This window comes from Dermacentor variabilis, chromosome 10, assembly GCF_050947875.1.
Source record: "Dermacentor variabilis isolate Ectoservices chromosome 10, ASM5094787v1, whole genome shotgun sequence".
NCBI classification, from domain to species: Eukaryota; Metazoa; Arthropoda; class Arachnida; order Ixodida; family Ixodidae; genus Dermacentor; species Dermacentor variabilis.
The window spans coordinates 115943500-115956972 of record NC_134577.1 but is presented as its reverse complement, the minus strand read 5'-3'; the positions used below and the strand labels follow the sequence as shown (position 1 = coordinate 115956972).

General features: G+C 50.5%; 1 long non-coding RNA gene across 1 annotated transcript in view; it reads right to left on the bottom strand.

Annotated features, from left to right (window-relative positions):
• LOC142560896 (uncharacterized) overlaps nucleotides 1–13473 on the bottom strand; it is a 53044-nt gene that overhangs the window by 24927 nt on the left and 14644 nt on the right. Inside the window, exon 2 of the long non-coding RNA XR_012823467.1 lies at nucleotides 7983–8049. This is a non-coding gene — a long non-coding RNA (uncharacterized LOC142560896). The remainder of the gene's footprint in view (nucleotides 1–7982; nucleotides 8050–13473) is intronic.

Genomic DNA, 13473 nt, shown 5'->3' with positions numbered 1-13473 from the left:
TGACGGTACTACCACCTATAAGAGATATCGAAGGCTTGGCCCATGGTTCTATCCAAACAGATTGAGCAAATTCTGGCCATGATCCGGAGGGTCTCCAACAGGCGCTCGGGCCTTCGAGAAGAGGACCTGCTGCGCTTGGTGGAGGCATGCGTAATCAGCCGCCTTACATACCATCTCCCATTTCAGCGGTTGACCTAAGCGCAACAACTTCGCATAGACGCAATGATTCGCAAAGCGACAAAGCTGGCCCATGGCCTCCCGAACTATACTTCCACACACCATCTCCTTAACTTAGGGACACATAACACACTAGGCGAGCTGCTAGAGACACATTGGGTCAGCCATCGCCAGCGCCTCCTACTCACACCTACTGGCCGCCATCTTCTCACACGGCTAGGATACTCTGTCCCACCCCTTCGAGTCTGAAACTCGTCCAACGATCTTGTCATCAGCGATACGCCAAGCACTAAGTATTCATCCATTGCCACGTTATATGCACCCCGAGCATGACAAAGCGCGGCGCAAAGCCCGTGTACGATACATTGGCCGCATGCTTGCAAACATCCCGGAAACACACACTTTATACACGGACACATCACGCACTCAAGAGGGCTATACCTCGGTAGTTTTGGACGGCACCGAATCCCTGAGAGACTCTGCTGCAATGCGCGGAACAAATGCCGCTTACGGAGAAATTCTCCGTGTTGCTCTTGCAATTCGATACGCCATCCGTGTTCCTGAGGAACTGTATATATTGACGGACTCGCAACAGGCATGCCGGGCGTTCCTATCAGGACATGGCATCCCGAGAGCGGCGCACCAAATTCTCAAACAGATCCCGCAAAATACACTAACCACACCTCCCCGCATCCACTTACTCTGGACCCCTGGTCATACCTCGCTGCCGGGTAACGAACGCGCACATGCGGTTGCCCGAGAAATTTCCCTCCAGGTGACTCGGCGTGGTGAGGCGACTAGTTCAGAGTGGGGGGATCCCTTGCTCCGCTACAAAGACATACTCCGTCATTATACACGCATTCGTCGCACCCACGCCGCACCACCGCCTTCCTTCTGGCGGGAGGAAGCAGTGGCATTACGCCAGTTACAAACCGCAACTTTTCCTAATCTTGTCTCTCTCAATAAATTCTACCCACACTGTTATGCAGATCGTTGCCCTGGCTGTGGCAGATCGGCCACAATCTTCCACGTCACGATTGAGTGCACTGCAAACCTCTTTCCTCCCTTGCCAACTCTCCTTTACCCCCTACGCAACAAAGAGCTGTGGGACGATGCCCTCCGCGACGGACCTCCCGAGGTCCTCCGAGCAGTGATACAACGGGCTCGAAACACCGCCGGAATCATCTTAGGGACCCTGTACTGAGGGTTCCTCCCACGCTGCTCTCGCCATTCAAATATTATTAATAAAGATGTTTTACTCTCTCTCTTGGCCCATGGTAACAGGTTGGCAGATCCAATGACACTGAGTGAGAGCATGGTCTGTTTAGAACCACTGCCTGGAAAGGCATCAACAGTGCCAAGAAGTGGAATATCTGCTTGAATTGCAGCACAATGCACAAGTGACCCATCAAGTGGTTCTGAAGCCTGAAGGCACGCCATGGTAACAAGGTTCGTTTGCTGGCTGGACAGCTGTGGGGCATTAGACTTGGGATGAGGGCAGCTCGACGCATAATGGCTGGTTTGGCGACAGTTATAGCATACGGCCTTGCTTAGATCTTCCCCAGGACGATGTCGAAAGCTAATTCTAAGATAGCGAGTATCTTGCTGGTCCAATGGTAAGGAGGAAATTTGACGTGCGGCTGATGAATCAGCTGGACTCGTTGGTGAAGAAGCTGTGTTGTTCGAAACGTCAGGATGCTGCACAGGCAAGGGGGCACTTGTGAAGTTGATGTTCAAGCTGCAACAGGTGGGCGGACTTCGGAAGACAGAGGAATATTCCATAGTTCTATTAGGCTGAGTGGCGACGGCAAGAAATGCACCCACAGTTGGCGGACGTTGTGCTGCAATAGTGGTTGCCAAGTGTGTGTCACGCATTCCCTGTAGTGCATACTATATGCGCTGATGATCAGCCCATTGGAAAGGACAGCTTGAAATGATGCGTAGTTCGGCCAAGGAATAATCGACAAGGCTCTCTCCAGGTGACTGGACGCGACTGCTGGCTCCGTGCGACTGCACTGCAGTAGCATAAGTTTGTCACCAAACTGTTCTTCGAAGGCAGTCCTGAAGTTTTCCCACCTGTCGCAGTGATTTCCTTCCACGCTTTTTCGGTCTGAAGCAGGTCCACTGAGTTTACCAAGCGCTACGGTGAGGAGAGTACAACGTAATAATAATAATAATAATATTTGGGGTTTTACGTGCCAAAACCACTTTCTGATTATGAGGCACGCCGTAGTGGAGGACTCCGGAAATTTTGACCACCTGGGGTTCTTTAACGTGCACCTAAATCTAAGCACACGGGTGTTTTCGCATTTCGCCCCCATCGAAATGCGGCCGCCGTGGCCGGGATTCGATCCCGCGACCTCGTACTCAGCAGCCCAACACCATAGCCACTGAGCAACCACGGCGGGTAAGAGTACAACGTGTACACAAGGCCAATCCTTGCGTATGCGCAATTTCTTTGATCCACTGGCGAGCAGAAATAGGGCCGTCGCCACAAGAGGTTGGAGGCGACGCGGAAAGATCGGGAAGCGTTGTGGCTTGAACGGGCATTAACTGCCGACCGTTGTGACAGCGTGAGAAACTGTTGCAATAAATCACTCAATGCTTGCGTGCTTTGGGCATATGTGAGAGCGTGAGGACGAGTCAGGGCTGCTCGGCGGCGGATGGTTATCGGCGATGTCGGCAAGCAACCGCTCGAACATTTCGTCCTTCTAACCGGTAGTCTCCAGGTTACAACGCGACAGTTCATGACAAATATAGTCGGTTGTGAAACCATAGAGGTCTTCCGCGGTAGCTTCGTTCTAATTTATGAGTGGTATGACGGAAAACGAGCAGGCAGCGAAGCTCGAAGGAGGCTAGGGCAGGCAAAGGCGGGTGGTGAGCTTCAATCCGCCTTTTTCAATTTCCTGTGATGCCCTCTGCCGTGTGCCGCTGGAGACGTTTTGGAAGGGTGCCGGGGCTTTCGCCCGTTGATTTGTGTACCTGCGCCCAAGTTGAGTGCGCGTCAGTATTGCGTTTCGTGGATCGCGAATCATTATTAATGGCTTCTCCGGGGCAGAATGTCGTTCCTGGAAGCCATGAACCACTCAATTACTTTTGGGTGAGCAGGCCTCACTGCGCTATAGTGCAAATAGTGCCGCCGATAAAGGGACGCCGAGTTCCCTTTGCCGACACGGGTGCCTTGGAGTTTGTTGTCGCTCATTTCTGCACTTTGAGGTCGCTTTTTGCATTCTTTTTGCACATTATGTAGACAGTTCGCGTATTGAAGAAGTTTTCGAGCGCAGCCTTCCACGCCAGATTTATCAAAGTGGTGCACTTGTTGGCTGGAGCAACATCTACAGACACACAGCGTTGTGAGCGTCAAATATTGTGGAAAAAGTACATTGCTGATATGAAATAATGTCATAACGTAGCAAAACATACATATCTGCGCATATTTCCGCGTTGTTCCAGCCTGTGACGACTCAATATGAGCGGCCGAACCATTTAAACAACAGCAACCGTGGTTCAGGTAGCATGTTACGGGCTGTTTATTTCTGATTATCGCTTTTCTTTAACATTATCATGCTTACAGTTTGCGGGTGTCATAAAACATTATTGGAGAAAACTGTACTCGCTTTAATTAAGTGCTCATTTTAGGCCGTGTTGTTCTTTCGCGAAAACGCAGATACTATCGCTGACACTATTGGTATAATAACTGAGCGAGACGGTTGTTTATGCTGGTGTATAACGAATGCACCGTCTCTTGTTTCCTGTTTGATGCAGAGGTAAGCAGTACATTTTAGCAAGCATGTGACGCCCCCTCGGGCATAATCTTCCCCCGCAGGGGCGTCTGCGTCAGCAGGCGTTTGGTGCGTTGCGACACCACGTACCCGAGCACGCGAGGGTTGGAGCCTCCCGCGTTTAACCGTGCGCGGCTTAGCCGTGTCCGGGGAAAAGGGGATCCTGGGGGTTGAGCCAATGTCGGGTGTTTGGACCTTTACGGCCCCTCGGCGGCGGCAACACACCCCTTTGGCCTCGGCTTCACGTAGACGGCACCCCCGGACTGACCCACCCGGGGGAAATCGGTAGTTGCCTTTTCCTGTCCCCCTCTCCGTTCTGCGTCTGTTTCTCTTCCTTTCAATCTTTCCTGTCTTCTCGTCTCTTCTATTTACTTCCGAATTTCCTGGCAGCGAGGGTTAACCTTGTGTGGGTGGCCAACCTTGGGTACTCCAGATTGGGTTATAGTGGCACCGTACAACTGGCGAGGGCTTGTCTTACTCGTAAGACCTGCTCCGTCCCCATGTTGGGCTCGGTGGTGGGCGGTTGGCGCTGCTGCCGAACTCATGACCTCTATATGGCTTCCGGCAAACCACTTTCCCTTGATCGCCCTCTGAAAAGAGGGCGCACCGATGCAACTTTTCAATTCTTTTTGAAAAACAATTAAGAAAATTTCCCTAAGCACCATGTAATCCATAGTGAAAGCAACACGAGAGTACGTAAATTCGCCCCCTTCTTGGTGGCGAAATGCCTTGGCAACACGATAGAACCTGGCTACAAAGCCCCAAAGATGTCCAATGGAGATACGCTCCTTGAATTGAAAGATAAAACCCAATATGAGAAAATGAATGACTTGAAATGCATAGGCGATGTAGCAGTCACTGTGTCCGCACATCGAACCATGAAAATGAGCCGTGGAGTAATCTCTGAGGACGACTTCATGGACCTTAGTAACGAAGAGTTGCTTGAAGGTTTTCAGGACCAAAATTTCATCAAGGTAGAACGAATTCTAATCCGCAGGAATAACTAACAACTTCGAACAAAGCACACTGTACTAACCTTTGGTACCAGTGTGTTGCCTAGTACAGTGGATGCAGGCTATATCAAAGTACGTGTTAGGCCGTACATTCCAAATAATCGACGGTGCTTTAAGTGCCAGAGTTATGGGCATGGATCCCAGACATGCCGAGGAAGGCAGACTTGCGCGAAATGCAGCTCAAATGAACATCCATCAGACACTTGCGACTTATCTCCACATTGTGTGAATTGTGAAGGAAGCCATCCAGCGTACTCCAGGACATGCCCTAAATGGAAGAAAGAAAAAGAAATCATTGCACTAAAGGTCAAAGAAAATATTACATTTCACGAAGCAAGGAAACGTCTTTCGTACTTAGATCACACAAGCTTTTCCGAGGTGGCGCGACGGGCGGCAGCGTCACAAATCCCTCGGGAGTCTACCGCGGCCGCTGATAGTGGTCTGGTAATCACTCCGCCTGCCTCCCTGGTGGCAGCAGCAAGTGCTGCTCCATCAACATCGAAGGTTAGCCTGCAGACTTCCGTTCCGCAGGTCCCAAAGCTAATCCGAACTCCACGGCCTGGGACGCGAGTTTCAGCGCCTAGCTCACGATCCTTCAGCGCCTCCGAGAAGGTTATGGAGATCGATCAGAAATTCCCGGCGTCATCGACGCCGAAAGATCAGCGCTTTCAAGAGCGCGCTAGAAGAGACAAAATACCTGTAACTGCTCAAAGAAAGGGACCGGTAACCTAAACGGTTACCATCCTTGTATACATATTCACCTATATTTACCACGTGCTCTTGAACACAGACAACAAAAATCTTCCTCGATATGGCCACACAAATAATTCAGTGGAATGCCAGGTGCCTATTTCGCAATCTAGATGATATCAAAGATCTACTAGCGGAATATCAGCCACGACTGTTCTGTGTTCAAGAAGCACATTTAAAGTCTACACACCAGAACTTCTTAAAACAGTACATAGTTTTCCGTAAAGATAGAAATAATGGTAATTCTTCTTCAGGTGGTGTGGCAGTCATAGCCCAAAAGTCAGTAGCATGCCAGCATGTATCACTCCACAGTTCATTTGAAGCAGTGGCTGTTCGGGCTATATTGTTCAATCATCTTCTAACGATTTACTCCATATATATATATATATATATATATATATATATATATATATATATATATATATATATATATATATATATATATATATATATATATATATATATATCGCCTGATGAGCGGTTAGACATTGCAGAATTTGAAAAGCTGATTGACCAGCTTCCTGAACCCTATATAGTAATTGGAGATTTTAACGCTCACAGCCCATTTTGGGGTGATTCAAGATTTGATGCGAGAGGACGGGCAATAGAAAAGTTCCTTCTTTCATCTGGGGCCTGTCTCTTTAACAAGACAGAGCCAACTTTCTACAGTCCTACACACAACACGTATTCATGTATAGACTTAGCCATAGGGTCAGCATCACTTCTTCCACACTTGGAATGGAGAGTTATTAGTAACCCATATGGGAGCGACCACTTCCCAACGCTTCTTGAAACAACAAATTGGCATGATGCACCAGCTTACCCCCAAAAATGGAGACTTCATGCAGCAGACTGGTCAAAATTTAGAAACATAAGTAAACTGTGCCTAGAAGTGGACCATCTAGGTGTAGAGGAACTGGCTAGCTACATCACTGAACACATCCTCTGTTCTGCTCGAAACTGCATACCTCAATCCTGCACAGATAAAGTAAATCCAAAACCGTGGTGGAACAAATACTGTGAAACTGCAAAGAAACTCCAGAACAAAGCGTGGAGTAGATTTTCACGCTACCGAACCACAGAAAATCTAATAGAATTTAAGCGGTGCAAGGCAAATGGCCGCCGTATTCGGCGAGTATCGAAAAGCGAAAGCTGGACACGCTACGTATCCTCCATAAACTCATACACGGATGTTAGCAAAGTGTATAATAGGGTACGAAAACTAAAAGGGCAACATCCAAATCCTTTTCCTCTTATCATTGGCTCTGGCGATACTATAGAAGATCAAGCAAACACCATTGGTGAGCACTTTCAGAGGGTGTCAAGCTCCGAAAATTATACCGAAAAGTTCTTACACCATAAAAAAATTCCTGAATATATCCCTCTGCAACAACCAAGTTGTCGTCAGAAGGATACAACAAACCGCTAACAATTCATGAACTCAAGCTCGCCCTAGGCTCTTGTGGCAGCTCGGCTCCAGGTTCTGACACAATAACATATGAAATAATCAAGAATCTGCCTTGTGAGACCCTAAACTGCATCTTAGGTCTCTACAATAAGATCTTTCGAACAGGTCCTATACTTTCATCTTGGAAGGAGGCAATAGTCAATACTCAAACACGGCAAAGACCCTTCCTTAGTTAACAGTTACAGACCAAGTACACTGACAAGCTGTTCACTTAAGGTATTTGAAAAAATGATTAACCGTCGCCTTGTGTTCTTTTTTGGAATATAATGGTATATTGGATCCTCAACAATCTGCCTTCCGAAGGGCAAGGTCTACAACCGATAATCTTGTTCTCCTTGAGTCATATATACGTGATGCATTTGTACACAGCCAATACTGTCTGTCTGTATTCTTTGATCTTGAGAAGGCATATGATACCGCCTGGCGATACGGTATTCTGCGGGACCTGGCGTCCTATGGAATTACTGGTTATATGCTGAAGATCTTGCAGAGTTACCTATCTGAAAGGAAGTTCCACGCAATAATTGGTAGTGTACTTTCGCGCATTTTTGTTCAAGAAAACGGCGTACCACAGGGAGGAGTGCTAAGTTGCACACTTTTCCTAATTAAAATGAACTCTCTCCACTGTGCTATACCACCCATGGTGTCTTATTCTGTCTATGTGGATGACATCCAAGTCAGCTGTAAATCTTGCAATCTGTCCATATGTGAACGCCAGATACAGTTAACTGTTAATCGGCTCACCAGATGGGCAGACGAAAACGGGTTTAAATTCAGTGCAGAAAAGATTACCTGTGTGGTGTTTTCCCGACGAAGAGGGGTATGTCCTGACCCTTGCATTACGATGAATGGGAGAAGCCTGGTAATTAGAAAGGAACAAAAATTTTTGGGTGTAATCTTCGATACTAAGCTAACCTTCATGCAGCATTTAAAAGAGTTGAAACTGAAATGTGTTAAAACAATGAACCTTTTAAAGATTTTATCTCATCAGTCGTGGGGAACAGATAGGCACTGTCTCCTATCTCTTTTCAAAAGCCTTGTGTTGTCACGCATATACTATGGATGTATCGTTTATCAGTCGGCTTCAAAGACAGCACCTAAGCTACTCGATCCTATCTATCACTTAGGTATCCGCCTAGCACTTGGTGCCTTTCGTACGAGCCCCGTCCAAAGTCTCTATGCAGAGTCGCATCAGTGGCCACTGGCTTATCAGCGCACATATCTCGGAGTCACCTATGCAATAAAAACGATGTCGCTAAAACAGCATCCATGCAAAGCACTCATAAATGATCTGACCACAAATGAGTTGTACTTAAACCGGCCTTCTCAAGCCCCGCCGTTCCCATTAGCGGTGAAATCTGTTGCAGAAAAACTTGGAATAGTTTTCACAGATCTGAAGGAAAGTGACTATGCTGAACCCATCCCACCTTGGGAGCAGAGCAATGTCCTGTCACTTGTGACTTGTCCTTTAGAGAGCTTAAGAAAGAGTTCTCCAAGTGCCCTCATCCAGCAACATTTCATGGCTCTTGAAGACAAGTACAGATCTACTGCATTCTTCACTAATGCTTCAAAGTCTGCAAATTCGGTATCATGTGCAGCCCATGGCCCAAACTTCTCCAACACTAAAACCTTCCATAAACATAGCAGCATTTTTACAGCAGAAGCGTACGGTATTCTGATCACTATTGACTATATAGTACAGCACAAGATAGAAAAGTCTATAATATATACAGATTCCTAAGCGTTGTTACAGCCCTGTCCTGTGGCAAAGCAAGCCGAAACCCTGTAATTAACCAGCTCCTTAAACAGATCCACGTAGCGCATAAACAAAACCTTGCTCTTGTTTTATGCTGGGTGCCAGGCCACTCTGGGATCACAGGCAATGAAATGGCGGACAAATGCTGGGGAAGCGGCTCATCGGGACACAATTGATGTAAGCTGGGTACCTGATGTAGATATGAAACCTGCGGTACGAAAGGCGCTCCATAATCATTGGCAAGCTGAGTGGGACAAGGAAGTTGAAAATAAGCTGCACCTGCTTAAACCACAATTAACCAAACCTTTCCCACTGAAGCTTGATAGGCACATCGAAGTCACCCTGGCACGACTCAGAATAGGTCACACTTATGGCACACACAAATACCACTTGACTGCAACTGACCCACCGACGTGCACACGCTGCGGTGAGAACCTAACCGTCTTACATGTCCTCATTCAATGTCCTGAACTTCACCGACACCGATTGGATCATTTTAGAGAACTCAACTCACACCATGTACCCCCCATCCCTCGATGTTCTTATCAGAAGATGCAATATTTAACTTTAAAAGAGTGCTTAATTATCTTGCAGAAGTTAACTTTCTCTACATCATCTCATACCATCCTAACATTCAGATTGTGCCTCACAGGTGAGGTACAACTTGATGCACAAAAGTGTGTCTGAGCTCTTGCACTTCTTGCGTAGGCAAGAATTGTACAGCAAGGGACTCGGGCAATCCGCAATAATTTACCATATGTGCCCATAACCAATGCATTTAAGGCCTCATATTTATCTTCGTAGTTATTTTAGAATTCATTCACTAGTATTTATATTTTTGTTACGTGTAGGCCTCTATACAGCTTCGACTTTAAGTCATAGCACTAAACCCACAATTTTGCTAAACAAAAACACATGTCCTGGCGCTCTTTGGCCTTAGATGCCCTTGCGCCAATAAACTCCAACCATCATCATCAGGCATAATCTTCGTTAGCCCGCCAGGCTCGGTGGCCTGCCAGGCTCAGTTAGGCAACATTGGTCACCACACCAATAAACACCGGCGAGCACAGCTGCTCGGCGGTCAGTCATCGTTCATCACCACTACGCTGCGGAGCGTCCGTCTAACGGAGGGTGCCTCGAGGCCTCCCTCGTTCACGAATACGGGCGGATCATGACACTGGCGACGAGGATGGCGATGAGCACTCACGGATCGTCCCACGCCGCCGCGAGCGGCGAAACACCGTCCCCCGTTGCTGCCGCCATGCCGCTGTACGGAAGGCTCGAGCCGTTCGAGGGAGATGGGTCTGCCTGGCAAATTCACGAGGAACAGCTCCACTTGTTCTTCCGGCCAAACGACACACCCGATGCCAAACAGTGGGACATTTTCCTGGCCAGCTGCGGGACCCGCGTATTCAGTCTCCTGCTCGACCTTCTCAAGCCAGCCACGCCGCATGTTAAGACGCTGGGTGAGCTGCTCGCCATACTGCGCTCGCATTTCAATCCATCACCGTCCACACTAATGGAGCGTTTCCGCTTCAACAAACAGAGCCGCCGGGAAGGAGAGACCCTCAGGCAGTTCGTTGCTGCGCTATGAGTGTTAGCGAGTGCCTGCGTTTTCGGGGACCAGCTGGACTCGCTGCTCCGGGACCATTTCATCTGCGGCATCAACAACCCCGCCATGCAGGCGCGACTCCTGGAGCTTCCCGAACCCTCGTTGGACGACGCCGTGAAGGCAGCGCTGGCAATGGAAGCTGCCGCCAAGGACGCCGCCGCCGAGATTGCCCGTGCGACTGACTCACCGTCGGTGGAAGCGGTGGTTAACAAGCTGGCGACAAAGGGCAGTACCTGCGGCCACTGTGGTGGTGCCCACTCCCCCTCATAGTGCCAGTGCTCTCCAGCACAATGCTTCACATGCGAGAAAACTGGGCATCTGGCACGTGTGTGCCGAAGGGGGAGGATGAACTGCAAACAGCAGCAGCAGCCTGGTTCAAACCCTGGTACCATACAAGCCCGCGGCCAGTGTAGCCGTCGCAAGGGTACGTGATGGGGGCGTGCGGCAGCAGGCTCAAGTTCTTCCGCGGCCAGGCTCCACGTCGTGGCCGAGGACCCACCGATTTTTCACATGTGGCACACAGGCTTTGTACCGTCGTCTGTGCCGCCGTACATGCTGACCGTAGAAATCTGCGGGCATCCCATTTCTATGGAGCTGGACAAAGGGGCCAGCGTGTCTGTCATAGCCGGGAAACGGTTCAAGCGTACCTTCCCCGGCGTGTCCGTCGAGGCTTCGGGCGTGATGCTGCACAGCTACTCTGGCCAGCTCTCCCAGGTCCAGGGTCAGGCACAGGTCAGCGTTCCCTTTGGCGACAGGGAGGCAACCCTCCCCCTTTACTTGACCAAGGGGTCGTCGCCGGCGCTGCTGGGCCGAAACTGGATTCATGCACTGGGCGTTCGTCTGCCAGAGTACCAGGAACCCAGCCTGCATGTGGTGAAAGAAGTCACCAGCCTCCTGACCGAGTTCAAGTCCCTGTTCCAACCAGGAGTGGGTACCTTTGCAGGCACAACAGCTGGCATCTATGTACCTGAGGGAGCCCGGTCACGTTTTTTCAAGCCTCGCCCACTGCCGTTCGCCCTTAAGGACGGGGTCACCCAGGAGCTGGAACAGTTATAGCGAGAGGGAAGTGCATTTTCCTGACCCCAGTTTTGAGTACTTGGGACATGTCATTTCGCAGGCTGGCCTAGCCCCGGCTCCCCACAAAGTTGATGCTGTGCTCAAGGCGCCTAAGCCCCAGAACAAGGAGCTTCAGAGCTACCTCGGCCTCATCAACTTCTACAGGAGTTTCCTGTCAAACCTGTCGGAGCATCTACAGCCGCTCCATCTTTTGCTTTGAGATGATCAGCAATGGGTCCGGAAGACGAAGCAGGACCGGGCCTTCCAGCGCAGCAAGGAGCTAATTACCAAGGCTCCAGTGCTGGTACACTTCGATCCTGCTAAGCCTGTCGTCCTGACCGTAGATGCGTCGCCGTACGACGTGGGAGCCGTCCTGGCGCACCGGGACAAAGATGGAGAGGAACGCCCTGTGTCGTTTGCTTCTCGCCGGCTTCATGCTGCAGAGCAACGTTACAGCCAGCTGGACAAGGAAGGTTTGGCCCTCATGTTCGGTATCGATCGCTTCCACCAGTATCTGTGGGGCCAGAAGTTCGAGGCAGTCACGGACCACAAGCCGCTTTTGGGGCTCCTGGGGCCTGACAAGGCAGTTCCTGTGCAGGCATCACCTCGAGGGGTACGCTGGACCTTGAGGCTGGCAGCTTACAGATACCAGCTAGTTTACCGTCCGGGAAAGGACCTGGGACCTGCTCATGCCCTGAGCCGCCTGCCCCTGCCAGAGGTGCCTGATGCTGTTCCAGAACCTGCTGAAGTGTTCATGCTGGAGCACGCTTACCCGTAGGTTCTCTCCAGATCGGCGGTATAGCAAGCGACCAGCCGGGACCCAGTCCTGCCTCAGGTGGTCAAGACAGCGTCCCGTGGGGAGGAATCGGTCCAGCAGGCCTATAGCCACAAGGCCGCCGAGCAGAGCTTGCAGCAGGGCTGCCTACTGTGGGTTCCAGGGTGGTGATCCCACAAAGTCTCCAGTCCAGGGTTCTGCAGTTGCTGCACGCGGGTCATCCTGGCGTCGAAAGGACCAAGATGGTGGCCCGGTCCCATGTTTGGTAGCCTGGCCTGGACCAGGACATTGCTCACATGGTGCAGAGCTGTCAAATCTGCCAGTAGCATCAGCGGGCCTCACGTCAAGTGGAAATCACCCCCGGGCCGTTCCCACAGAGACCCTGGTCCCGCCTACATGCGGATTTTGAGGGACCTTTGAAGGACGCCATTTCAGAGTGGGTGGACGTTCTACATGTCACCACTCCATCAGCAGGCGCGACCATTGCAGCGCTACGACAGGTATTCGCCGCCCAGTGGTTGCCGGATGTGATTGTGTTCGACAATGGTCCTGCTTTCGCCAGCACAGAGTATCTGGCCTGGCTTACGAAGAACAGGATTCGCCGGATGATGGTTCCGCCGTGCCACCCTGCTTCGAATGGTGCAGCCGAGCGGATGGCGCAAACCATCAAGGACAAGCTCAAGAAGAGCCAGACGGGATTTCCGGACGCAGATTGCCCGGATACTGTTCCAGTACCGGACCATCCCTCACGATGTCACTGGCCGTGCCCCTGTGAGCTCCTGCAAGGTCGGATAGTCAGACACCCTTATACATCTTGCATCCAGACCTCCGATCCACAGTGCTCCTGAAGCAGCTGAAGCAGAAGCTGGCTGCTGACCAAGGATGCCGCCCCGGGCCTTTGCCAGAGACGCAGCTCCAGTTTTCGCAAGGAACTTTGATCCTGGCCCACCCTGGTCTGCCGGACAGGTGGTGTCTCCTGCCAGCGCCTCATCGCTGCTCGTCCGCATGACAGACGGGGTCACATGGCACAGACACGCCGACCATGGTAGACCTTGCCTCAGGACCTGGCCAGCGCCCTTACCTG